Here is a 25,560-nt window from a genome sequence, read left to right as displayed (position 1 = left end):
TTGTGTGATTATTATAAAAAATGCTTTTTCAAAATTTTATTTCTATAGATATCGTTTAAAATTTTATACCTATATACACGCAAAAAAATAATTCTTTCCTCCCAAACGAAATTTTAGACAAACAAAGTTCGTTTCTCATTTGCTTTTCGCTGTAAGGAAGTGTATTTGGGAGAAAAGTATATACTTTTTGTGATAAACGTTTATACTTTTCCAGGATGTAAAAACAATTTCATAAGGACAAACTAAAAAAAAAAACATTGTTTTCTTGCTAATTGCATTTTCCCTCACATCTTTCTCACATCCACGATGTTTTTTAGTTCTTAACACCTTTTCCTGTAATACCAACAATGTAGAAGAAATTATACGATTTTATAAATTTTTTAAATTTTTTTTACCTTTCGCCTGGACGGAGAATCGAACCGCGGACCATGCACTTTGTAAGCCAACACACTAACCACTGAGCTATGTACCTGTTATGGTCATCAATAGATAAATATCCATATAAGTTATATTTATATAGCATAGCTTGCGGCGCCCACGAACCGAATAAACAAAGTTAATTTAACAGAAACAAACATTTAGTTTGGCACCGTGGTGCAGTGGTTGCTACGTCCGACTTGCATGCCAAGGGTCGTGGGTTCGATCCCTGCTTCGACCAAAGTTTTTTTTTTTTTTTTTTTTACATATATTCCAGATATGTTCGGAAGATTCCGAAAAAATGTTCAACATTACATTGTAGTATATAAAATTTTGAACTGTAAAATGTGTCTTATTAAAGACCTAAAGTCAGAAAAGAACAGTGTTTGATATAAACGAAATGGACTGTTTTGATGTTTCAAAAATAACTTTTTTTATTGAAAAAATAAAAATTTGGTAACAAACGAATTTTTTTGGTGATAAAAGTTTAAAATTTTCGAAGCAATTCAAAAAACTCTAACAAAAGAAAAACGTTTTCGGTACACGTTTTTCAAACGTTTTTTTTCTTTGCGTGTATATTTTATATGTCAAAAATTTATTTCTATAGAAATTCAAAAAAAAAAATTTTTTTTGGCAAATTTTTATTTCTATAGAAAATTTTGTAAAACTTTTATTTCTATAGAAAAATTTTTAAAAATTTTATTTCTATAGAAAATTTTGTCAACATTTTATTTCTATAGAAAATTTTGTTTTTAAAATTGTATTTCAATAGAAACGTTTTTTTAAAATTACATATATTTATAGGCGAAATTTGTGAAGTACCCCTTTTTTAGTTATTGTCAAAATGTTATTTCTATAGAAAATTTTGTCGAATTTGTATTTCTATAAAAATTATTTTAAAAAGTTTATTTTTATAGATTTTTTTAAAATTTTATTTCTATAGAATATTTTTCATAATTTCATTTCTTCAGAAAATTTTTAAAAATTTTATTTCTATATAAAAAATTTCCTCTATAAATACAAATTTTAAACAATTTTCTATTGAATTTTAATATATTTTATATATTAAAATTTTTAAAAAATTTTAAATAGAAAATATAAAAAAAATGTTGTCAAAAAATTTAGGCATAATTTTATTTTTATAGAAAATTTTGTCAAAATTTTATTTATGTATTCCATTGAAAATTTTTTTAAAAATTGTATTTCAATAGAAAATTTTATAAAAAAATGTATTTATAGAGAAAATTTGTGAAGTACCTATGTTTATTCAGTTATTGTCAAAATTTTATATCTATCGAAAATTTTGCCAAAATTTTATTTCTATAGAAAATTTTGTAACAAATTTCTTTCTATCGAAAATTTTGTCAAAATTTTATTTCTATATATATATATTTTTTTTTTTGTAATTTATTTCTATAAAAAAAATTATTTCTATAGACATTATTTTGAAAAATTTTATTTCTATAGATTTTTTTTAATTGTATTTATATAGGAAATTTGTAAAGTACCTCATTATATTTATTGTAAACTTTTTATTTCCGTTGAAAATATTGTCAAAATTTTATTTCTATAGAAAATTTTGTCACAAATTTCTTTCTATCGAAAATTTTGTCAAAATTTTATTTCTATAATTTTTTTTTTAATTTATTTCTATAAAAGAATTATTTTAAATTTATTTCTATAGACATTTTTTTTTGAAAAATTGTATTCTATAGATTTTTTTGTTTTAATTGTATTTATATTGGAAATTTGTAAAGTACCTCTTTATATTTATTTATTGTAAAATTTTTATTCCTGTAGAAAATTTTGTCAAAATTTTGTATCTATAATTTTTTTTTGTAATTTATTTCTATAGAAGGGTTTTAAAAATTTTATTTCTATAAACATTTTTTAAAAATTGTATTTATAGAGGCAATTTGTGAAGTACCTCTTTTTATTCAGTTATTGTCAAAATTTAATTTCTATAGCAAATTTGTCAAAATGTTATTTTAATAGAAAATTTTGTCACAAATTTATTTCTATCGAAAATTTTGTCAAAATTTTATTTCTATAAAATTTGTCACAAATTTCTTTCTATCGAAAATTTTACCTTAATTTTATTTCTATATTTTGTAAAGTACCTCTTTATATTTATTTATTGTAAAATTTTTATTCCTGTAGAAAATTTTGTCAAAATTTTGTATCTATAATTTTTTTTTGTAATTTATTTCTATAGAAGTGTTTTAAAAATTTTATTTCTATAAACATTTTTTAAAAATTGTATTTATAGAGGCAATTTGTGAAGTACCTCTTTTTATTCAGTTATTGTCAAAATTTAATTTCTATAGCAAATTTGTCAAAATGTTATTTCTATAGAAAATTTTGTCACAAATTTATTTCTATCGAAAATTTTGGCAAAATTTTATTTCTATAAAACTTGTCACAAATTTCTTTCTATCGAAAATTTTACCTAAATTTTATTTCTATATTTTTTATTAATTTATTTCTATAAAAAAAAATATTTTAAATTTATTTCTGTAGACATTTTTTTGAAAAAGTTTATTTCTATAGAAATTTTTGTACAAATTGTACTAATAGAGGAAACTTGTGAAGCAATTTTTATTTCTATAGAAAATTTTGTAAAAATGTTATTACTATAAAAAAAAATTAAAAATCGTATTTATGGAGAATCTCTTTTTATTTATTTTTTGTCAACATTTTATTTCTACAGAATTTTTTTTACAAATTGTATTTATAGAGGTACCCTCCACCATAGGATGGGGGTATATTAACGTTGTCATTCCGTTTGTAACACATCGAAATATTGCTCTAAGACCCCATGAAGTATATATATTCTGTGTCGTGGTGAAATTCTGAGTCGATCTGAGCATGTCCGTCCGTACGTCTGTTGTAATCACGCTAACTTCCGAACGAAACAAGCTATCGACTTGAAACTTGGCATAAGTAGTTCTTATTGATGTAGGTCGGATGGTATTGCAAATGGGCCATATCGGTCCACTTTTACGTACAGCCCCCATATAAACGGACCCCCAAATTTGGCTTGCAGACCCTCTAAGAGAAACAAATTTCATCCGATCCGGCTGAAATTTGGTACATGGTGTTAGTATATGGTCTCTAAAAACCATGCAAAAATTGATCCGCATCGGTCCATAATTATATATTGTCCCCATATAAACCGATCCCCCGATTTGGCTTTCGGAGAAGCAAATTTCATCCGATCCGGCTGAAATTTGGTACATGGTGTTAGTATATGGTCTCTAATGACCATACAAAAATTGGTCCACATCGGTGCATAATTATATATAGCGCTCCTTGACCTCCGGAGCCTCTTGGAAGACCAAAATTCATCAGATTCGGTTGAAATTTGGTACGTGATGTTAGTATATGGTATCCAACAACCATGCAGGAATTGGTTCATATCAGTCCATAATTATATATAGCCCCCCCCTATAAACCGATCCCCAGATTTGACCTCCGGTGCCTTTTGGAGATGCAAACTTCATCCGATCTGGTTGAAATTTGGTACGTGGTGGTAGTATATGATATTTAACAACCAAAAGTGGCCCTTATTAGTCCATAATCATATATAGCCCCCATATAAACCGATCCCGAGATTTGGGTTTGGAGCCTCTTGGAGGAGCAAATTTCATCCGAGTCAGTTGAAATTTGGTACATTGTGCTAGTATATGGCCGTGAACAATCATGCCTAACTAGGTCCATATCGGTATATAGTTATATATAGCTCGCAGATAAATCAATCCCCAATCACACAAAAATTGGTCCATATCAAGTTCATAATTGTATATAGCCCCCATATAAGCGACCCCCGTATTTCAATTCTGGTTCCCTACGTACCGTGCAAAAGTCCATATCGATTCGTAATTATTTGTAGACTTACCTACACATACCTTTTTTGTCTAATATATACACGCAAAGAAAACAAACGTTTGGAAAACGTGTACCGACAACGTTTTTCTTTTGTTATAGTTTTTTGAATTGCTTCGAAAATTTTAAACTTTTATCACCAAAAAATTCGTTTGTTACAAAATTTTTATTTTTTCAATAAAAAAAGTTATTTTTGAAACAACAACACAGTCCATTTCGTTTATATCAAACACTGTTCTTTTCTGACTTTAGGTCTTTAATAAGACACATTTTACAGTTCAAAATTTAATATACTACAATGTAATGTTGAACATTTTTTCGGAATCTTCCGTACGTATCTGGAATATATGTAAAAAAAAAAAAACTTTGGTCGAAGCAGGGATCGAACCCACGACTCTTGGCATGCAAGTCGGACGTAACAACCACTGCTCCACGGTACCAAACTAAATGTTTGTTTCTGTTAAATAAACGTTGTTTATTCGGTTCATGGGCGCCGCAAGCTGTGCTATATAAATATAACTTATATGGATATTTATCTATTGTTGACCATAACAGGTACATAGCTCAGTGGTTAGTGTGTTGGCTTACAAAGTGCATGGTCCGCGGTTCGATTCTCCGTCCAGGTGAAAGGGAAAAAAATTTAAAAATTTAAAAATTTATAAAATCGTATAATTTCTTCTACATTGTTGGTATTACAGGAAAAGGTGTTAAGAACTAAACAACCTCGTGGATGTGAGGGAAAATGCAATTAGCAAGAAAACAATGTTTTTTTTTTTTTTTTTTTTGAGTTTGTCTTTATGAAATTGTTTTTACATCCTGGAAAAGAATAAACGTTTATCACAAAAAGTATATACTTTTCTTCCAAATACACTTCCTTACAGCGAAAAGCAAATGAGAAACGAACTTTGTTTGTCTAAAATTTCGTTTGGGAGGAAAGAATTAGTTTTTTTTGCGTGTACCACGTATGGACTAACTCACAATTTAGAAAACGATTTAAGATACCACAACCCAAGTAATTCGATTGTGGATGACAGTCTTTCGTAGAAGTTTCTTCGCAATCCATGGTGGAGGGTACATAAGATTCGGCCTGGCCGAACTTACGGCCATATATACTTGTTTAAATTTTATTTAAATTGTGTTTATTGGGGAAATTTGTGAAGTACCTTTTAGTTGGAGATTAATGTTTTGCAAAATCTACCAAAACATCAATAATTCTAGCAATCTACCAAACAGTAAAAAATCTACCATATTTGGTAGAATTCTACAAACTGTGGCAAGACCTCTTCCGGAGACTAATGAAACCACAAATAGGATACCTCATGTTTTGCAATGTTTGCTTTTGGTCGCTTAGGAGACAAGCAGTCTACATAACCCTTAAAGCTATATCACATTGACGTATGCCTCGCGTCCAAACAAAGAACCTTATATATCATGGACTTTTTAACTATTTTGGTGCGCAAATCATCTTAGGTAAACGACTACAAAGGGATTATAACACTAAGACTCTTATGGGACATTTTGTACTTTTCCACATCAGGTTTAGGTTACAAAATGTTACACTGACATTTTCTAATGCTATTCTCGTTCTATATTCATTTATTTTCTATTGTATAACTATTTTAGTTAATTTTTTTGTTTTACATTTCACTAACATCAAATAATTGAAATTAGATATATGAGTATTAATAATTAGGTGGCATATCGTTACACCTCTTGCTTAGATGATATTCAATGACAAAATGTTTGTGAAAATCTTTGAGCAACAAAAAAAAAAAAACGCAGATTGCCTTTTGTGACCATGAATTGAAATGTGACATCACCCGGGAATCGATATTGGAAAAAAAGTCAATAATGTGATATCAGTTTCCTGTACTTTAGCTGTTCATCTATATGTGTTTTCCGTCGTTATTGTTGTTATTAATAATTATAAATTTACATATTTACGTAACAATAGGAAAATTGTATTCCGAACAAACAATTCTATCCATAGAAGAAGAAGAAAAAAAAAATAAACACTATATTACATCTTGCCATTAGCGTAGCTAGACAATTTTCCTAGGGGGGGGCTATAGCCCCCCTAGCTAAAAATGTATAGACTGAACTTATAGGTTCAATTAATGTTTTATTTCATAAAATTGAATAAAAAATTTGACATCAAAATAACTCGACAATTAATTTATAATAAAGCAACTAAAAGTAGTTCCACACTTTTCCCAGCAAAAAAATTGTGAGTTGTTCTAAAGGCACAACTTTAAAAGTACTTCCAAAAATGTCCTCAATTATTTTAACTACACAGGAAGTTTTTTTACTTCATTTTTTTTTTCATATTTTAATGTGTAATTTTTTGTTTCTTTTTTTTCAAATAGTTAAAAAAAGAGTAAGAATAAATAAATTGGTACAAATTATTCAAATTTTGCCACAAAACTGATAAATCCATTATAGAAAAATCGATAATTTTGGAAATTATTCGAGAAAAAACGTTTCAAACAAGCGTCAGAATGCATTAAAAATCATAAAAAATATAAAAATTATTTAGTTGGGAAAATATCACAAAATTTTTTAATTCACATTCAAAACACTGAATTCGGATCTCACCTTAAGAAGTGATGCAAATTCATTACAACGGCTGTTGAAACGGCCGCCAATTTTGCACCACTTCTAGACCCAAAAAGAACATTTTCACTATTTTTTTGGCGACGCTTTAAGATATTAAGATATTAATTTATGAAAGAAGAGTTTTAATATCAATTACTATTTTTTAATTGACTAAACTAAATCAATCATAAGTTCACCCACAGCTTTATTTCATAAATATCTGACTTCAAACATTGCCATCGGCAACTGCTACCACAACCCAAGTAATTCGATTGTTCATGAAAGTCTTTAGCGGAACTTTGTGCGATTGTATATACTTGTTTAATTTTTATAAAAATTAAAAAAAAAACTATTGACATTTATTGAAAAATGGAAAATTATAAATAGAGTTTCAAATTCTGGGGGGGGGGGGCTAAAATTTTTCTGGGGGGGTCTACTCCCCCTCTCCAGAGGCCTTCCTACGCTTATGCATCTTGCAATGGCAATAGTTTAATTTTAATTACTATTCAAACAATAAGCACTGTGGTTCGATGCATGAACTAGAATTTTTCATTTTGAAAAGGAATGAATTCGTTTATTATTTCTATAAAATTTTAAATTTAAAACAATTTAAAAATCGGTCTATAAAAGTAGGCGTGTGTAACAAACTTTTAAAAAAAGTGAGACATAAAGAAAAAATTCGAATTAAATATAACAGGTTGGCTGATAAGTCCCCGGTCTAACAAAGAAAAACACATTTTTTTGTCAAAATTCGTTTTTATTATTCAACATAGTTCACTTCAAGAGCGATACAACAATTATAACGACCTTCCAATTTTTTGATACCATTTTGGTAGTACTCCTTCGGTTTTGCCTCAAAATAGGCCTCAATTTCGGCGATCACCTCTTCATTGCAGCCAAATTTTTTCCCTGCGAGCATCCTTTTGAGGTCTGAGAACAAGAAAAAGTCGCTGGGGGCCAGATCTGGAGAATACGGTGGGTGGGAAAGCAATTCGAAGCCCAATTCAGGTCTGAGAACAGTAGAAAGTCGCTGGGGGCCAGATCTGGAGAATACGGTGGGTGGGGGCAATTCGAAGCCCAATTCATGAATTTTTGCCATCGTTCTCAATGACTTGTGGCACGGTGCGTTGTCTTGGTGGAACAACACTTTTTCTTCTTCATATGGGGCCGTTTTGCCGCGATTTTGACCTTCAAACGCTCCAATAACGCCATATAATAGTCACTGTTGATGGTTTTTCCCTTCTCAAGATAATCGATAAAAATTATTCCATGCGCATCCCAAAAAAACAGAGGCCATTACTTTGCCAGCGGACTTTCGAGTCGGCTCACCGCTCGCTGTCCAATCAACCGACTGTCGATTGGACTCAGGTGTGTAGTGATGGAGCCATGTTTCATCCATTGTCACATATCGACGGAAAAACTCGGGTGTATTACGAGTTACCAGCTGCAAACACCGCTCAGAATCATCAAGACGTTGTTGTTTTTGGTCAAATGTGAGCTCGCGCGGCACCCATTTTGCACAGAGCTTCCGCTTATCCAAATATTGATGAATGATATGACCAACACGTTCCTTTGATATCTTTAAGGCCTCTGCTATCTCGATCAACTTCATTTTACGGTCATTCAAAATCATTTTGTGGATTTTTTGATGTTTTCGTCGTTAACCACGTCTTTCGGGAGTCCACTGCGTTCACCGTCCTCCGCTTGAATTTTGCATACCAATCAATTATTGTTGATTTCCCTGGGGCAGAGCCCGGAAACTCATTATCAAGCCAAGTTTTTGTTTCCACCGTATGTTTCCCCTTCAGAAAACTGTATTTTATCAAAACACGAAATTCCTTTTTTTCCATTTTTTCCACATTTACAAAAGTTGCTTCACAAAAGACGCTCTATCTCATAAACTAATTGACTTACAGACGTCAAATTTTGACACGAATCATTTGACGGTTGGTACTATATAAAAATAATATACATTTAATACAAGCGACGCCATCTATGTGTCAGATCGGGGACTTATCAGCCAACCTGTTATTTTGTAAATTTTTTCGATTACATTTCGAAGTGGCATTTTTCCAAATATATCTAAAAATCAAAAAATAAAAAACGAGTGAGGGAACACATTTGCTTATAATGATAATTACCCTACACGGTTGAAAAAGACTGTTTTTCATATGTTTGGCTATAAACATTATATGTTTGGAACACAATTTTTTAAACACAATATTTTTGAGTGCAAGCATATAATGTTCATAAACTAGCATAACATGTTTGGGACATATATGTTAATATGTTAGAACATATTATGTTTGGGACATAAAATGTTTGTAAATATAATATGCTTATAAATATAATATCCTTACAAACTGTGTGGTCCGCTGTTCGAATTCCCAGTCCGACAAAAGTTAAAATTAAAATAAAAAAAATCATAAAATTGAATAATTTCTTCTACAATGTTTGTATTACAGAAAAAGGTGCTAAGAACTAAAAAATCTCGTGGAAGTGAGAAAGATGTGTGGGAATATACAATTAGGCAGAAACAAAATTTTGAGCATTCAGGTCGAAAACCTATGTTGTTAGCACCTATATTACCTGTTTATTTTCATAATTCATTATGATTGTAAATATATAAATAAATAAATAAAATTTTGAGCACAATATTGTTTGGGAGAATTTTTTTTTAAGCATATAATATTTTTGGGTGCAAAATGCTTCCAAACATATTATATGTTCACATAATAACATATTGTTTTTTGGAAGACAACATTATTGAATTTGGATGCAAAAATACAAAATGTTTGGAACTTAGACTACCCAAACATATATTGTTTAGATCAATATGCTTTCAAACATATTATATATTGGAAGAGATCAAACATATAAATGTTTGGGCAATACCCAAAAATATATATGCTTGAAGCAAAATATGTTTGGGAGTATATGTTACAGAAGCGATTTTTTTTGAGCGTGTAGTTTAAAAAATATTTTTTTTCATATACATTTGATCAGATGTGACTTTTCTTATCGATTTTGATCTGTTGAATTCGAAAATATTTTTTAACCCTGGAAAGTCATCCTTATTTTTTATACACTAACGTCATCCTTCGTCATTTTGACTACGGCTTATTTCAAGACGCCATAATTTACACCGTAAGCAAAAATGAGAGCCAAAACTGAGTTTATTTTCTTATTCAATTTGTTTTTAATTAGTATAAAACAAAAATCATAAAATTCTTGAATTAGTATTACTCAAATTTATCATTTCCCAATGGGCTAAAATGCATTTTAAATCGAAAATGAAATTACGCGTCGTCATTTTGACGAAGGATGACTGTCCAGGGTTAAAATTTTTTTTTTATGGAACAGTTTTTTAGATTTCCCGTTATTTTTAGTTTTTCGCTCTTTTTTTCACTAAACAAATGTTATCTCGGGTTAGAAATGTCCGATTATATCGTCGTTGATAATTAAATGGAAGGTAGTGAAATGACGAATAATCGTGTATAATTGGATCTGTGATAAGTTCAAAAAATATTGATGTAAAATGGACAAATTTTCAATAAAATTACGTTTTACAGTGGCCCTTTTCCGCCGGAAAAGTACAAACCATTGAAAAGCATTTTTTCTCTTCATGGTCGTATATGTAATAAGACCAACTAGAAGAAAAACGATCCAAAAATGACAAAGTTATAAGCAATTGAGTAAACAAATCTGATGGCAAATCATGCAAATATGAGCCAGTGGCATTTTTGTGTAGGTGAGTTGCTCATATTTACATGATTTGACATCGGATTTGTTCACCTAATTGCTTATAACTTTGTCATTTTTCCGTCGTTTTTCTTCTAGTTGGTCTTAACCGCTTAACTTATCACAAACTCAATTATACACGATTATTCGTCATCTCAATACCTTTCATTTAAGTATCAACAACGATATCATCGGACATTTCTGACTCGAGATATAATTTGTTAAGTGAAAAAAGAGCGAAAAACTAAAAATAACGGAATATCTAAAAAACTGTTCCATAAAAATTTTTTAAGTGTTTTTTTTGTCGACTTCAGCAGATCAAAATATATAAGAAAAGTCACCTCTAATCAAATGTACATTTTCAGTGTAAACTAGTGTTAGTGACTATACAAATTTACATAATTTTCCATTTCACATCACTGTTTGAAATTAAACAAAACACACCCTTGTTTGGCCCCATGTAATAACATCGAAATACAATTACAAAAGCCAACAGCCATTATTATCATTTCCATTATAAAATTTAATATACTATATACTCGTAGTATGCACATACATATGTATGTATGTACGTACCCATGTAATATAGTTTTGTAGATATAAAGATGACCCAATACAATCTAAAATCTATACACTCAAAAAAAAGTGAACTCTCTATTTCACTAAAGCCATATTAACTTTATATTAGTTCATAGAATCATTATGTTTGGAAAAAGTTTATTTTAGTCAAATAATTTTTTGCGTATGTTAGTTAAATGAACTAAAAAACGGGAAAAAGTTATACACAAATAAAGCATAAAATTTCCTAATTTCGTATTTCTTACAAAATAGTTCATTATTTCTTTAAATTTGTAAATTTTACCAAAAATGTGTCCATCGTGAACTTCGTATGTCACTAAAGACATTCTTGCAATTTTGAACTCCAAGATTTCTCTTAAAACTACAAAATTTTCTTTAACTACTGAAAACATTTAGTTATGTCTAATAAATTTTCTTGAATTTGTCGAAAAATATTTACTTATTTTTGCCATATCGGAGTGATCCCAGCGCTTGTAATACCGTTTAGTTAAAATATTCTAAAAAAGTTCCAAATTTTCTAAAATTAATCGAAAGTTATCTTTCCTGGTGGGTTCACTGTTTTTTCAGTGTAGTAAGTACGTAGTACACTCAATATGGACAATAGATAGGGAGGAATTGGGTATCATCAGTGGTGCGGTGAGAGAGGTAGTGTCGTTACTCCTGTAACACTTGTTTAAAATAATAGCTTACTTTTGTTCTTCTCATTGTTCCCTAGTGTGGTTTATTTGTATTGTTTGATGGTAATAAATAGATGTATAGGTGTGTGTGTGTGTGTAACATGGGATTTTATACATTTCGATGTATTATTGTAGATACAAAAGAAGAAGAAGAAGCAAAAGTCACAATTTGCAAAATGTCTCAATGATATTTAATCTCGATAATACAAAAACAAATGCTTTGTTAATACGAGATGACGTTATGTATTGTGTCAATGTACATCGTATATATAATAGTTTGAAATATCCCAATCTATATGCACATATGTACATATTACATTTATATATGGAGTACAATTCAAATGGAATGAATTGCAATGATAAACAGTGGACACTTTTTAATTTGATTTGTTACAATGATGTTGACATTATTTCATGTATTCAAATGCTCTCTTCCAGAGACTCGCATAATTTTCTCTTCGTACGTTTTCTCTGCAGGAGACACGTTGTTAAGCATTTGAAAGAAATATCATACTCGCATATACACTCACACACGTTATATTTCCTCTCTTCTCTGGACTGAACTATAATATTTAGTAGATTTTTGATATGAATTCAATATTTAAGTGGACAATTTGGAAAAACTAAAATATTATTGATAAGGTGGAGGTCTTTATCCCCATTATTAGTATTTTTATGCAGTAGGTAACGAATATAAGTATAAGAAACAAGTAAGTAAAGTCTAAAGTCGGGCGGAGCCGACTATATTATACCCTTCACCACTATGTAGACAAACATTTGTGTTACCATGTTACCATCTCAACTACTTAAAATTTGCTGGGAACTATATAAAAGTTTGCATTTCCAGATACAAATACTTTTAATGGAAACAATTTTTTGTACTTCTTCAAAAACTCTAGAATTAAAATTTAAATCGGCTAACGCCCTGGGATGAAACACAATGTTAATAAAAAAACAAGTAAGGAAAGTCTAAAGTCGGCCGGAGCCGACTATATTATACCCTGCACCACTTTGTAGATCTAAATTTTCGCAACCATATCACATCCGTCAAATGTGTTGGGGGCTATATATAAAGGTTTGTCCCAAATACATACATTTAAATATCACTCGATTTGGACAGAATTTGATAGACTTTTACAAAATCTATAGACTCAAAATTTAAGTTGGCTAATGCACTAGGGTGGAACACAATTTTAGTAAAAAATATGGGAAACATTTAAATCTGAAGCAATTTTAAGGAAACTTCGCAAAAGTTTATTTATGATTTATCGCTCGATATATATGTATTAGAAGTTAAGGAAAATTACAGCCTGTTTCTGTATGTCGAACGAGCTCTATCGATCGACTGAAATGGAGACAAACAGCTAAATTTATAACCAAAAATCAGCTGTTTCTGTGCATTTCAGTCGATCGATAGAGCTCGTTCGACATACAGAAACAGGCTGTTAGAGTCAGTTTTACAACTTTTAGACTAAGCAGTGGCGATTTTACAAGGAAAATGTTGGTCGAAATCAGAAAAACATATATATGGGAGCTAAATCTAAATCTGAACCGATGTCAACCAAATTTGGCACGCATAGCTACAATGCTAATTCTACTCCCTGTGCAAAATTTCAACTAAATCGGAGTTAAAAATTGGCCTCTGTGGTCATATGAATGTAAATCGGGCGAAAGCTATATATGGGAGATATATCTAAATCTGAACCAATTTCAAACAAATTTGGCACGCATAGTTACAATGCTAATTCTACTCCTTGTGCAAAATTTCAACTAAATCGGAGCAAAAACTTGGCCTCTGTGGTCATATATGTTTAAATCGGGCGAAAGCTATATATGGGAGCTATATCTAAATCTGAACCGATTTCAACCAAATTTGGCACGCATAGCTATAATGCTAATTCTACTGCCTGTGCAAAATTTCAACTAAATCGGATTTAAAAATTGGCCTCTGTGGTCATATGAGTGTAAATCGGGCGAAAGCTATATATGGGAGATATATCCAAATCTGAACCGATTTCAACCAAATTTGGCACGCATAGCTACAATGCTAATTACACTCCCTGTGCAAAATTTCAACTAAATCGGAGCAAAAAATTGGCCTCTGTGGTCATATGAGTGTAAATCGGGCGAAAGCTATATATGGGAGATATATCTAAATCTGAACCGATTTCAACCAAATTTGGCACGCATAGCTACAATGCTAATTACACTCCCTGTGCAAAATTTCAACTAAATCGGAGCAAAAAATTGGCCTCTGTGGTCATTTGAGTGTTAATCGGGCGAAAGCTATATATGGGAGCTATATCTAAATCTGAACCGATTTCAACCAAATTTGGCACGCATAGCTACAATGCTAATTACACTCCCTGTGCAAAATTTCAACTAAATCGGAGCAAAAAATTGGCCTCTGTGGGCAAATGAGTGCAAATCGGGCGAAAGCTATATATGGGAGCTATATCTAAATCTGAACCGATTTGGCTGATATTTTGCAAGTTTTGCGAGACTCATAAAATATTCGGATGTACGGAATTTGAGGAAGATCGGTTAATATACACGCCAATTATGACAAGATCGGTGAAAAATATATATGGCAGCTGTATCTAAATCTAAACCGATTTTTTCCAAAATCAATAGGGATCGTCTTTGAGCCGAAACAGGACCCTATACCAAATTTTAGGACAATCGGACTAAAACTGCGAGCTGTACTTCGCACACAAAAATACATCAACAGACAGACAGACGGACAGACAGACAGACAGACAGACAGACGGACATCGCTAAATCGACTCAGAATTTAATTCTAAGACGATCGGTATACTAAACGATGGGTCTCAGACTTTTACTTCTTGGCGTTACATACAAATGCACAAACTTATTATACCCTGTACCACAGTAGTGGTGAAGGGTATAAAAACGCATATAAGAAAGCTAAGGGAAGCACCAAATTAAGAGAAACACCAAGGTTTTGTAAAACAAAACAAACGTTTATAAGATAAACACAGATAAAAGAACAATTTGACTTTCACGCCAGGTGATTATACTATTAAAAATATATTTCCTATAAGATTTTTTAAAATATTGATTGATTTTTAATGAAAATAAAAATTTAAGTTAGTAATTAAAATGGCAATTTTTTCAAGTAAAATTTTTATTAATTTATTATTATTATTTTTTTTTTGTTTTTTGTAATTAACAACACAATTGAAATGTTTTTTAGGAAATGATTTTAGGAAATGATATGCACACTACAATCGTTAAATCTTGGCTCAAAATCCAAAGATAAGTCCTACTATAATTATAATCGGAAAATTCATACCAAAAAAGATAGGTTAGATTGAATTTAAGTTGTCTTGTCTCATGTCGGCTGACCTACATCTAAGCCAATATACGTCTTGGGCGCTCAAACTTCTTCTTTCCATCGCACCCTTCTTGTATTCCAGGAACCCTCTATTTCTTATGATTTGTTTCCAGTATCTGATTCCCAGCTCATTATCAGAATCAATTTTTTAGATATATTACTACACAAAAGTCAGTTTAAAAATTAATTGCAAAAGAACTTTAAACCAAAAATTCAAAATAAGTCTTAGCCTATATTGAAAGATTTTTTTTTAAATCTAATGATTCAGTATTTCAGTTAATTTAACCCTAGAAAGCTTATCCTACGAAAGTCTGTTGGACGTATCATAGTTTGCCATCACGTGGACAAATTTTTGGAATTTTTGTTTTAAATTTTTGTACTTACACCGATTCTATATACAAATCCTTATCATTTAAACACGTTTTTGGCCAAACTTTTATTTTTTATGTAGCAAAAAATCACATTTTCTGTACTCATAAACTAAAAAAACGCATACGTCTCTCAGGCGTAAATATGCTGTTTAGGGTTAAGAGGTTTTCTTTAAATTAAAAATGAGTTTCTTTAACTTTTGCCTTAGTTCAAACACATACGACTTTAACGGAGGGACGCAATTTCCAAAATTTGTGTTCTACATTTAATAAAAAAAAATTGAAGCAATTAATTAAAATGTTAATATTGTGTAAATTAAACAGTAAACACACGCAAAAACATAATTCTTTCTTCCCAAACGAAATTTTAGACAAACAAAGTTCGTTCCTCATTTGCTTTTCGCTGTAAGGAAGTGTATTTGGAAGAAAAGTATATACTTTTTGAGATAAACGTTTATTCTTTTCCAGGATGTAAAAACAATTTCATAAAGGCAAACTCAAAAAAAAAAACATTGTTTTCTTGCTAATTGCATTTTCCCTCACATCTTTCTCACATCCACGAGGTTTTTTAGTTCTTAACACCTTTTCCTGTAATACCAACAATGTAGAAGAAATTATACGATTTTATAAATTTTTAAAATTTTTTTACCTTTCGCCTGGACGGAGAATCGAACCGCGGACCATGCACTTTGTAAGCCAACACACTAAACACTGAGCTATGTACCTGTTATGGTCATCAATAGATAAATATCCATATAAGTTATATTTATATAGCATAGCTTGCGGCGCCCACGAACCGAATAAACAAAGTTTATTTAACAGAAACAAACATTTAGTTTGGCACCGTGGAGCAGTGGTTGCTACGTCCGACTTGCATGCCAAGGGTCGTGGGTTCGATCCCTTGGCATGCCTTTCGACCAAAGTTTTTTTTTTTACATATATATCAAGTATGTTCGGAAGATTCCGAAAAAATGTTCAACATTACATTGTACTATATTAAATTTTGAACTGTAAATGTGTCTTATTAAAGACCTAAAGTCAGAAAAGAACAGTGTTTGATATAAACGAAATGGACTGTGTTGTTGTTTCAAAAATAACTTTTTTTATTGAAAAAATAAAAACTTTGTAACAAACGAATTTTTTTGGTGATATAAGTTTAAAATTTTGGAAGCAATTCAAAAAACTCTAACAAAAGAAAAACGTTTTCGGTACACGTTTTCCAAACGTTTTTTTTTTCTTTGCGTGCACTAATCTTCGAAGTTTACATCCCCTGTCTGCCTGCGAGACATTGAATTAATCTTTAATCATAAGCTTCATAAATAGGTAAAGATTTATTTGAAGGATTTTCGATATTTTGTATTTTTTTTTTTTAATTAAAAAAACATTTTTTTCTTAATAGTACCCAACAGAAGCAATACGAAATTATTTTAGGACACTAATGTGCAGTTAGAACTCTCAAAAGATTTGTATGAAAATATCTTACATTGGAAAGTGAATTTCTTTACAAAATTATACTACTAAATATGATTTTAAATTACTTTTGTGCAATAAATTATCTTTATAAGACATTCATTTGTACAGGAAAAGACACTGTTAATAGAGAAAATATTTTTTTCTTCAATCTAATTAACTTCTAAGTGAAATGTCTTCAATCAGAGAAATTATAATATCAATCACCAACGTCAATCAAAAAATTAATTGGGTTTTGTTTTAATTAAAGAATTGGTTAAATCTACTAAACATTTTATTGGAAAAAATGTTGAGATATTTTTTTTAGTGTGATTGTAACACAAATTTAATCAATGCGATGAATTTTTAAATGAAATTTCTTCAATTACGAAAATCATAATAATAATCACGAAAGCCAATAAGATATTAATTGATTGTATTATTGTATGTAATCGATTTTTCTTTTTATACCCTCCATCATAGGATGGGGGTATATTAACTTTGTCATTCCGTTTGTAACACATCGAAATATTGCTCTAAGACCCCATAAAGTATATATATTCTGGGTCGTGGTGACATTCTGAGTCGATCTAAGCATGTCCGTCCGTCCGTCCGTCTGTTGAAATCACGCTAACTTCCGAACGAATCAAGCTATCGACTTGAAACTTGGCACAAGTAGTTGTTATCGATGTAGGTCGGATGGTATTGAAAATGGGCCATATCGGTCCACTTTTACGTATAGCCCCCATATAAAGGGACCCTCAGATTTGGCTTGTGGAGCCTCTAACAGAAGCATATTTCATCCGATCCGGCTGAAATTTGGTACATCGTGTTGGTATATGGTCTCTAACAACCATGCAAAAATTGGTCCACATCGGTCCATAATTATATATAGCCCCCATATAAACCGATCCCCAGGTTAGGCTTGCGGAGCCTAAAACAGAAGCAAATTTCATTCGATCCGGCTGAAATTTGGTACATGGTGTTGGTATATGGTCTCTAACAACCACGCAAAAATTGGTCCACATCGGTCCATAATTATATATAGCACCCATATAAACCGATCCCCAGATATGGCTTGCGGAGCCTAAAAGAGAAGCAAATTTCATCCGATCCGGCTGAAATTTGGTACATGGTGTTGGTATATGGTCTCTAACAACCATGCAAAAATTGGTCCACATCGGTCCATAATTATATATAGCCGCCATATAAACCGATCCCCAGATTTGGCTTCCGGAGCCTCTAAGAGAAGCATATTTCATCCGATCCGGCTGAAATTTGGTACATGGTGTTGGTATATGGTCTCTAACAACCGTGCACAAATTGGTCCACATCGGTCCATAATTATATATAGCCCCCATATAAACCGATCCCCAGATTTGGCTTGCGGAGCCTAAAAGAGAAGCAAATTTCATCCGATCCGGCTGAAATTTGGTACATGGTGTTGGTATATGGTCCCTAATAACCATGCAAAAATTGGTCCACATCGGTCCATAATTATATACAGCCCCCATATAAACCGATCCCCAGATTTGGCTTCCGGAGCCTCTAAGAGAAGCATATTTCATCCGATCCGGCTGAAATTTGGTACATGGTGTTGGTATATGGTCTCTAACAATCATGCAAAAATTGGTCCACATCGGTCCATAATTATATATAACCCCCATATAAAACGATCCCCAGATTTGGCTTGCGGAGCCTCAAAGAGAAGCAAATTTCATCCGATCCGGCTGAAATTTGGTACATGATGTTGGTATATGGTCTCTAACAACCATGCAAAAATTGGTCCACATCGGTTCATAATTATATATAGCCCCCATATAAACCGATCCCCAGATTTGGCTTGCTTGGAGACTTCCAAGAGAAGCAAATTTCATCCAAGCCGGTTGTAATTTGGAACATGGTGTTAGTATATGATCTTTAACAACCGTGCCAGAATTGGTCCATATCGGTCCATAATTATATATAGCCCCATATAAAACGTTCTCCAGATTTGACCTCCGGAGCCTCTTGGAGGAGCAAAATTCATCCGATCCGGTTCAAATTAGGAACGTGGTGTTAGTATATGGTCGCTAACAACCATACCAAAATTGGTCCAATCACACAAAAATTGGTCCATATCGGTTCATAATCATGGTTGCCACTAGAGCCAAAAATAATCTACCAAAAATTTATTTCTATAGAAAATTTTGTCAAAATTTTATTTCTATAGAAAATTTTGTCAAAATTTTATTTCTAGAGAAAATTTTGTTAAAATTTTCTTTCTATAGAATATTTTGTCAACATTTTTATTTCTATAGAAAATGTTGTGAAAATTTTATTTCTATAGAAAATTTTGTTAAAATTTTATTTCTGTAGAAAATTTTGTCAAAATTGTATGTCTACTTTGTCAAACTGAATTATATAAGTATTGGATCGATCTTTTTTGATTTAATATATACCACGTATGGACTTACATACAATTTAGAAGATGGTGTAAGGAGGTTTTAAGATACCTTGCCATCGGCAAGCGTTACCGCAACTTAAGTAATTCGATTGTGGATGGCAGTGTTTAGAAGAAGTTTCTACGCAATCCATGATGGAGGGTACATAAGCTTCGGCCTGGCCGAACTTACGGCCGTATATACTTGTTATAATTCATAAATTATCAATAAAATTTTTATATAATTAAATATATTTTAAAAAATTGTGTAGTTATCGAAAGGTTCTGATTAGTATTTTTTTATTTGAATGCAATTTTTATTATAATTTTTCAATTAGTTCAACTCCATGTTATTTTTAGCAAGTTCCCACTGTTTCATATTGCTTTATACTATATAATTTTGACTAAATGTCTATTTGTAATCACTGGTGCACGGGTTGTGGAACCCAGAGAAATACATCATTTGTGCGATTATTCCCATCAAATTACGTAAATGAAAATAAATACAAAACCAAAAAACAAAACGTTTAGCAAACACAAAAAGCAGCAGCAACAACAAAATAAAACTAAAACAAAACTAAATGAAATAGAATAGAACCAAGGATGTGAAGTGGAAAGAGTAGAAAGTAGGGCTAGGGGATAACATTGATGGTGGTGACAGTGTATGGTTTTGGTTATGATTACAACGCCTTAGCTTGTTTGATGATCTGTAGAGGTGAGTATTCATGTGGTAACGGCAGAGTGAGTGTGATTGAGGGGGAGAGGATTCAAAACATTTCCAACTTACGTGAGCACAAAGTGCATTCGACCAAACAAACGATATAATAAAATTTAATTGACATCAGACCACCATCACTCCCATCACCACTACCAACAACAACAACAGAACAACTACTACAACAACAACACCAACATTATAAGCTTTGTTAACCAAAAATCATTAGAAATATTATCAATAGAAATACTAATAACTAAAAAATCAGCAACAACAACAGTACTTACGGACAACGACAATGCATGTCCATATTGTATAGGTATAGTGTTGTAATCATTTATCAAATAGATGAGAGAGATGAGTAGATGAGATTATTGGGTGTTGACAACAAAGCTATTTTTTTCGCAATAATATGAAATGTTGCCTATGGCTACAGTACATCATACAACAATCATATATGCCCCACCAATAGTAACACGATATCGTATTACTTCCTAAATTTTAAAAAGAACCAAGAATAGAAAATTTTATAAAATTTAGGTTTTGTAGGAATTTGTTTGAAACTCTGTTATATAGCCGATTTCGGTTATATTCCTATGACTTAAAATCTGAGGGAAACTTTACCAAAATTTCATTTCTATAGGAAATTTAATAAAATATAGGTGTTAGAGAATTTTGTTCACAATTTCATCTCTATAGGAAATTAAAAAAAAAATCATTTCTATAACATAGAAAATGATGGTTAATAGGAAATGGTTTATAGGAAATTTAGTAAAATATTGTTTTTTTTTTATGGGAAATTTATAAAGTTTAGGTTTTCTATGAAAGAAAAGTTTTGTATCTGTTAGCAATTTTATAAACACCGATTTTCTACGACTTTTTGTCACAATTTCATCTCTATAGAAAATTATGTCAAAATTTCATCTTTTCGCAAAATGTTGACAATATTTTATTTCTATCGAAAATATTTTTATAGGAATTTTAGTAAATGTTTTTGTTTTATAGGAAATTTAGTACATTTTAAGTATTAACAGGTTGGCTGATAAGTCCCCGGTCTAACACATAGATGGCGTCGTTAGTATTAAATGCATATTATTTTTATATAGTACCAACCTTCAAATGATTCGTGCACTGTTAGAAAAATATGTTTTTCATATGTTCCGATATAAACAAAATGTGTTTCGGGCACAATTTTTAAACACAATATATTTAAGTGCAAACATGTAATGTTCCTCAACTAACACTAAATGTTTGGGACACATATGTTAATATGTTAGAATATATTATGTTTGGGGCATGAATGTTTCATAAAAATAATATGTGTGAATGTAAACATATATAAATTTACAAATTTCGAGTAAACATATATATGTTGTGATATTTTATTCAGAGAGCGACAGAGAGAGAGAGAGAGAGTATAGAGAAAGAAATAGAGATGGAAACCGGGAGGGTTGACGAGAGATATCAACATAACACAGCGAGAGAATCAAAAGAGAGCAATTTCTGTGAAACTGCTTGTATGTTGTTTCGGAAAGTCTAAATATTATTTAATTTGAATACTCGTGTAAAGAGAATAGACATTCGGAAGCGGGCATTAAGTTCGAGTTTTGCTAAAAAATTGAAAAAGGTTATTTTCTTTAAAATGAATTATTAAAGAAAAGTAAAAGGCAAAACAGGGTCATTTTAGAACGATAATGCCAACTTAATACCGGCCTTAAGGGTAAAAATGAAATTAAGTACAAAACACGATAAGTTTTAAATGCATTTAAAATGGTGTTAAATGCTAGTAAAAAACTGTTCACGGCTAACTAAATTTATGTGTATATTATAAAATTATTTATGTATGTTTATACTCGACTCCACGTTCTTCTTTTGTTAGAGTTTTTGAATTCCTTCCAACATTTTAAGCTTTTATACCAAAAACAGTTTTTTGCTACAAATTTGTTATTTTTGCAATAAAAAAAATTATTATTATTATGTTATTAAAGATTTCTGACTGTAAATCTTTAATAACACACATTTCGAAGTTTCATTGTAAAAATTTCATTTAATACTATAAAAATATAAATACAAAAATTAAAAAAAAAATTGGTGTTCGGTCGGAGTAGGGATTGAACCCAGGACCTTTTGCATGCAAGGCGGACATGCTAACCACTGCTCCACGTGGCCAACAAATATATGTTTCTGTTGAATAATGTTTTGTTTGCATCGGCTCGTGGGCGCTGCAAACTATGCTTATAACGATATTTGTATATTGGTAACTATAACAGCTACGTAGCCCAGTGGTAGTGTGTTGGCTTACAAATTGCATGGTTCCCGGTTCGATTCTCAGTCCAGGCGAAAGGTAAAATTATAAAATTGAATAATTTCTTCAACATTATTTGTATTACAGAAAAAGGTGCCAAGAACTAAAAAAATTCGTGGAAGTGAAAATTACGTGAGGGAATGAGCACAATCTTCTTTGGGGAAAATTCTTCCAAGCATATAATATTTTTGGGCTCTAAATGCTTCACAACTTATATGTTCACATAAAACAAACATATTAATGTTTCGGCAGTATCCACTAATATATGTGCTTCCTGCAAAATATGTTTGGAACATATGTTAGAGAAGCGATTTTTTCTGAGGGTGTGTCAAAATTTGACGTCTGTAAGTCAATTAGTTTGTGAGATAGAGCAACTTTTGTTATTGTGAAAAAAATGGAAAAAAATGAATTTCGTGTTTTGATAAAATACTATTTTCAGAAGGGACAAAATACGGTGGAAGCAAAAACTTGGCTTGATAATGAGTTTCCGGACTCTGCCCCAGGAAAATCAGTAATAATTGATTTGTATGAAAAATTCAAGCGTGGTGAAATGAGCACGGAGGACGGTGAACGCAGTGGGCGCCCGAAAGAGGTGGTTACCGACGAAAACATCAAAAAAATCCACAAAATGATTTTGAATGATCGTAAAATGAAATTGATCGAGATAGCAGAGGCCTTAAAGATATCAAAGGAACGTGTTGGTCATATCATTCATCAATATTTGGATATGTGGATGCTCTGTGCAAAATGGGTGCCGTGCAAGCTCACATTTGACCAAAAACAACAACGTGTTGATGATTCTGAGCGGTGTTTGCAACTGTTAACTCGTAATATACCCGAGTTTTTCCGTCGATATGTGACAATGGATGAAACATGGCTCCATCACTACACTCCTGAGTCCAATCGACAGTCGACTGAGTGGACAGCGACCGGTGAACCGTCTCCGAAGCGTGGAAAGACTCAAAAGTCCGCTGGCAAAGTAATGGCCTCTGTTTGGGATGCGCATGGAATAATTTTTATCGATTATTTTGAGAAGGGAAAAACCATCAACAGTGACTATTATATGGCGTAATTGGAGCGTTTGAAGTTTGAAATCGCGGCAAAACGGCCCCATATGAAGAAGAAAAAAGTGTTGTTGCACCAAGACAACGCACCGTGCCACATGTCATTGAGAACGATGGCAAACATTCATATTAATTGGGCTTCGAATTGCTTTCCCCCCACCCACCGTATTCTCCACACCTGGCCCCCAGCGACGTTTTCTTGCTCTCATACCTCAAAAGGATGCTCGCAGGGAAAAAATTTGGCTGCAATGAAGATGTGATCGCCGAAACTGAGGCCTATTTTGAGGCAAAACCGAAGGAGTACTACCAAAATGGTATCAAAAAATTGGAAGGTCGTTATAATCGTTGTATCGCTCTTGAAGGGAACTATGTTGAATAATAAAAACGAATTTTGACAAAAAAAAAAATGTGTTTTTCTTTGTTAGACCGGGGACTTATCAGCCAACCTGTTATGAGACATTTTGGAAAATTTGAGTTTTTACCAAGTTTAGTTTATTTTTTTTTATGCCTTAAAATCTACTTTGTAAAATCTCGATTAAATAGTCAATTTTATAGAATTTCAGTTTACTAGGAAATCTAGTAAACGTTCGGCTATATAGGAAATTTGGTAAAAAAATTTTGTTTCAATAATAAATTTAATAAAATATCTGTTTTACAGGATTGTTTTACAATGTAATTTCTTTAAAATATTGTGTCGAAATTTAAGTTTTTATTTTATTATTTGTTTTTATGGAAATAAAAATAAAATTTTTGCTTTATAGAAAATTTCCTTTAGGTTATATAGGAAGTTTCGTCGAAATTTCGTTTTTATTAGCTAATTAGGTAAAAATTTTATTTCCATAGTCAAGTTATGACAAATTTTGACCCGACAACGTATCTTTCGTTCCTTTCTTGATTCATTAAATAATTTATTAATTACAATTATGACTTAATATATTCATAATTTTTATTTGATTATTGTATAACTAATTTTTTTTTGCTTTACTATATATATTGACACAATGACTCACTATAATTTTAAATAATTTTTCGCATAATGCATTTAATGGCAAGGTCAAAATGTATTCATACCCCTAATATTATTACTCGTTTACGTTTACGTAATGAACGCAAATAATGAGAAATACATCCGTGTGGGTGTGCGAAAATTACTAAATATGTGTGGGAATACAACAATAACAATTACGATAATGCATATGATAATAATAATAGAGATAACAATGACTATAGCAATATTTATTGGCATTTGCAAGTATTGAATACGGAGAATGATAGATGGCAATCGAAAATTGCACACCCTCCCTACTTGATGGATGACAATGAAACTTTCAATTTGAGGTGACTATTTGCAATTACGATAATGTGGGAAATTTTCTTTAAATAAAACGAATATACGGAAATTATTAATATAATTATTACTGTAAGTTTTAATTTATATATAACAATGTAGAAAAATGTAACAAAATTATAATACTATAGGAAATTTTGCCAACATTTTATATCAATAGGGAATTTTCTCAAAATTCCACTTCTACAGGAAATTTTGTCAAAACTTCATTTCTATAAGAAATTTTGTCAAAATTTCATTTCTATAAGAAATTTTGTAAAAAGTTCATTTCCATAGGAAATTTTGTAAAAATTTCAATTCAATGGGAAATGTTCTAAAAATTTCATTTCTATAGGAAAAATCTTCATATTTTAATTTCTATAGGGGCATTTTTCAAAATTTTATTTATTTAGGAAATATTCTCAAAATTCTATTTCTATAGGAGATTTTGTCAAAGTTTAATTTCTATAGGAAATTTTGTGAAAATTTCATTTCTATAGGAAATTTTGTCAAAATTTCATTTCTATAGGAAATTTCTTCAACATTTCATTTACATAGGAAATTTTGTCAAAATTTCATTTCTATAGGAAATTTTATCAAAATTAAATTTCTATAGGAAATTTTCCAAAAATATTCTCAAAATTCTTTTTCTAAGGCA

The 25,560-nt window shown here is 31.1% G+C and overlaps 1 long non-coding RNA gene across 1 annotated transcript in view; it reads left to right on the top strand.

Annotated features, from left to right (window-relative positions):
- Positions 1 to 25,560, top strand: part of LOC142222268 (uncharacterized) — a 53,003-nt gene that overhangs the window by 11,051 nt on the left and 16,392 nt on the right. The window lies entirely within an intron of this gene.

Source organism: Haematobia irritans, chromosome 1 (assembly GCF_050003625.1).
Source record: "Haematobia irritans isolate KBUSLIRL chromosome 1, ASM5000362v1, whole genome shotgun sequence".
Classification (NCBI taxonomy): domain Eukaryota; kingdom Metazoa; phylum Arthropoda; class Insecta; order Diptera; family Muscidae; genus Haematobia; species Haematobia irritans.
This window is presented reverse-complemented; position numbering and strand designations above follow the sequence as displayed.